Source organism: Miniopterus schreibersii (assembly GCF_964146895.1).
Source record: "Miniopterus schreibersii genome assembly, chromosome: 17".
NCBI lineage: Eukaryota > Metazoa > Chordata > Mammalia > Chiroptera > Miniopteridae > Miniopterus > Miniopterus schreibersii.
The window spans coordinates 10,258,247-10,262,339 of NC_138117.1; the positions used below are offsets into that span (position 1 = coordinate 10,258,247).

At 42.5% G+C, this 4,093-nt stretch overlaps 1 pseudogene across 1 annotated transcript; it reads right to left on the reverse strand.

The window, feature by feature from the left end:
- Positions 1 to 1,290: 1,290 nt before the first annotated feature.
- On the reverse strand, positions 1,291 to 2,155 carry LOC308546946 (peroxiredoxin-1 pseudogene; annotated as a pseudogene). The gene has a single exon. The product of its transcript is annotated as a peroxiredoxin-1 pseudogene (transcript).
- Positions 2,156 to 4,093: the final 1,938 nt, after the last annotated feature.

Below are 4,093 nucleotides of genomic sequence, written 5' to 3' on the forward strand. Positions count from 1 at the left end.
AGGGGGGCTGGACATGCTACATTTCTAACAGACTCTCTGGAGAATTCCTCCAGAGTCCTCAGCTTATTCCTGCCTCATGTTTCTTATTAGTGGAACATTCTAGAGTCACAGCCTTGGCACCTGTGTCTGGGCCCAGCCCCAGCCCCCAGGCCAGCAGTCCCAGCAGGAAACCATGAGCTCCTCCTACTCAGCCTGCCTCCTGCCTTGTCTCCATTTCGCTCTCAGTTCCAGGCTCCATAACCCCTGTTATGTGTGGCTCTTCGGGGTTTTGAGTTGGCTTTTCCATCAATTGTGAGGTGAACTTATCCCTTCAGATTCAGGATGCTCCACTGCCTGGGTGGGGTAGTGGATATCTGAGCCCAAGTTTTCCTGCCTGCCCTCATCTGCCAACAGTACCTCTTTTTCCCTTTAAAGTTCCCACCCGCCTTTCCTAGTCCATGTGGTTTGGGAGAAGCTCACCTTCCAACATACCAGAATCAAAGAGTGAGTACATAACCTAGACCTGGTCAATCCGCAGATTCCACCCCCTTTGCTTCAGTACCCAGTTTGAGGATGGATATGTTACCCAAGCCCAGCAAACCCATGCCAGGACTTACAACAGAACTATGCGAGTGGAAGTTCTTTATCCGCAGGGGCTGCCAGGGCTACTTACATGCGGCAAGCTGGCCCGAGAACGAGGCCTACGTGGAAAGCAGGGCTAAGGTGACTCTTGATATGATTTGAACCCCTAGAGCAAGCCAGACCTGATGCCAACATGATTTGGTTGGGGTTAGGGAATAGCGGAGCTAGGATCAGAGCCCTCAAAGCCAAGCACTAGCTCAGGCACCGATCTTGTCTGTGTATGTGGTGGTGGTCAGCACCAACTAAGTGGGGGATAGGACTCCAAAGAGAACCCCCAAGAGTGTGCATGCGCGCATGTGCGTGTGGGTGCACAGTCCAGGCCAGAACAGGGCAGATCCCCGGGGGACTTGCAGCCAACAGAGAGGAGGGCTGCTCTACTCAAATGGGAAGTTTTACCACATTATTGACCTCTTTGTATGGTGTGCAATTTGCTTGGACCCAATAGGTTTCTGGTTTAATCTTCTGCCTCCATAAGTTCAGGCCATTTCCCCCAGAGAAGGAAAACTGGCTCCTCCCCACCCCTCTCCCAGGCCTGCAGGAAAGGCCTGTCCTGTCCCATACTCCATCTGGGTTAAGTCTAAGATCTTGTGCTTTAAGCATGGCAACAGTAAAAAGAGGTTTTGTTCTCAAGGCCATCCAGTGCCACATGACCCTAAAACGGCCCCGTACTCAGTCCTGATTAGAGGAAAAGTATTTGCTCTTTTGGACATCAGGTTTGATGGTATCACTGGCAGGCTTCCAACCAGCTGGGCACCCTTCCCCATGTTTGTCAGTGAGCTGGAAAGCCTGACCTCGTCTCAGGGTCTCATTTACAGAGCGGCCAACAGGGAGAGGTGGTTTATGGCGATCTGGCGAAGGATACATTTACCATCAATGATAAGAGTCCCCTGAGTGAGATGCCTTCATCAGCCTTTGAGACCCCATAGTCCTGACCAATGGTGAACTTGGCGTCTGACACCAAGGGAATGTCCACGGGTCCCAGTCTTTGTCATTTCTTGGGTGTGTTGGCCCATGCCAGGTAACAGAAGTGAGAATCCACAGAAGCACCAACCACTTGGCAGCTGAGTTTCTCGAATTCTTCTGCTCTATCACTGAAAGAAATTATCTCCATCGGGCACACAAAGGTAAAGTCCAGAGGGTAGAAGAACAGCACATATTTTCCTCTGCTCCATCTGGCATAACAGCTGTGGCTCTAAAGTTGGGAGCAGGGTGCCCAATTTTAGTGTTTCCTGAAGACATCTAGCTGTCAGCAGCACTGAGACAGAAATACCAAGACCAGTCAGGAAGATGACTCACATATCAATTACTTTAAATGCAAATGGTTAAACGTTCCAAAAGACACATGGAGGCTCACTAACAGAACAAGATGTTTACATATGCCGTCTATAAGAGACTCACTTCAGATCGAAAGACACACAGACTGCAAGTACAGGGATAGAAAACGATATTTCATGAAAATGGAAACCAAAAGCTGGGGCAGCAATACTTAGACAAAATAGACTTTAAAACAAAGGCTGCACAATAAGAGACAAAGAAGGACCTGGCAACTCCACTTCTGGGTATTTATCCAAAGAAACCCAAAACACTAAATTGAAAAGACATATACATCCATATATTCATTGCAGCATTGTTTAATAGCCAGGGTGTGGAAGCAACCTAAGTGTCCATCAGCAGAAGAGTGGATACAGAGGTAGAGCGTTTATACAGTGGAATATGACTCAGCCATGAAAAAGAATGAAATCTTGCCATCTGCAACAACATAGATGGACCTAGAGGGTACTGTGCTGGTGAAATATTCCAAAGCTTGAGCCCCTGAAGCATCACATACCAGCTGTATGATCTTGTCGGTAAATGAGTATGGTAATACTTCAGTGGATTGTTGTAAAGGTTGAATATAATGGCGTATGCAAAGCACCCTTCATGGGTAGGCTCAGAGTTGGCATTCAGTATGTGTGAGCTGCTGTTTCCCGTTTCCCCATTCCTTCTGATTGAACTTCTTATGGCCTGCCTCTGTATTTTGTCCATTTGTTTGTTTTGTTTTTGATATTTCCCTGTAGCTTGGATAACATTTTTCAGCTGAAAATTTATTCAAGTAAAGTAGGAGTTCAAGGCCTCTACTGTATTTGTCTATTTCATTTCTCAGGCTAAAAGCAAATGTCCATTAACAATACATACAGATATATATTTAATTGCATTCTATATTTGATGTACAGGGTTTTATGATTTGCTTACTATAAGAATTTACGACCTCCTACTAGAACCATACTTCTTAAAGTATTTAACATTGAACTTCATTTTCTTTAACTTTTACAATTGTTAAAATATATCATTAAAAGCATTTACACATTTTCCATTTAAGTTAAATTATACACTAGACATAGTAGCTTAAAAAATACTTGTCTTTTCAGCTAAACATATTTTTCCTTCTACGAAGGCTCACAAACTAGATTGCACAACGACACTCTGTTATCTTAAAAGATTGCACATGTTGTGCACAGACCAAATGGTGTCTTTTTAGAATTTTATTTTAAAAGGGAGTGTTTATTCAACACAACTGATTTACAGAAGTGTTTCATTAGGTTTTTGGTTCCAAAATGAATTGCATTCTTCCTTTGATATCAGATGTAATTTATCAGTAGTTTCAATGTCTGCTCCTACAAAAATACCTCCCTTTCAATACCAGGAATACCTGCCAGAAATGTGGCAAAACTCACTTTATCAGTTTAAAAATATACTTTATATAGCAAGTGAGAGACCCTATAAAATTGATTTGAAAACATATACAATAATACATAAGAATGAAACAAGAGTTATTGCCATTGTTATGAATGAAACAAGAGTTATTACCAGAGTTAAAATATTTTATTTCCTTGAAAGAAGAACTCCAGAAACATACTCTAATCCTACTTGGTTTGTGTTGCTCTACCATTCTAGGAGATAATTCTAGCTTGTTTTAGGAAGTCAACTATGCACACCTTGAAGACAGATGTAAAAGGAAAGGAAGAGCACTTCTCAAAAGGCATGGTGTAACCAAGTTAACCAAGATGCGTGCGTGCACACACACACACACCCCAACACAATATTCCCAGCTTTGAAAAATTAAGAATGTCTATACACTAACTCCCTAAATTTCCAGATCTCTCCACTGTATGTGTGGCCTCTTACAGATCTGTTGCAATATGAAATGTTTTGCTATCAGTTTTGAGCTACTTTGAAACTTGTTTTCAAGAAAGTTTGGTGTGGTTTGGTTTTAATCAGAAGCAAGAACTGTGCTTTCTGACAGCCTGCTAAGTGCTTTGGCTGAAGTCCACTTTTATTTGTTACCTTGATCTTGAGAGCTTTGCAACTTGGCATTCAAGTAAAGTTCTGGAAGGAAAATAAAAGGCAGCAGAGCCAAAGAGTCTCATGAGATATATATATTTTTTATTTTTCACTTGATATTTATGATCAGAAATATATAAAGACTTATTGT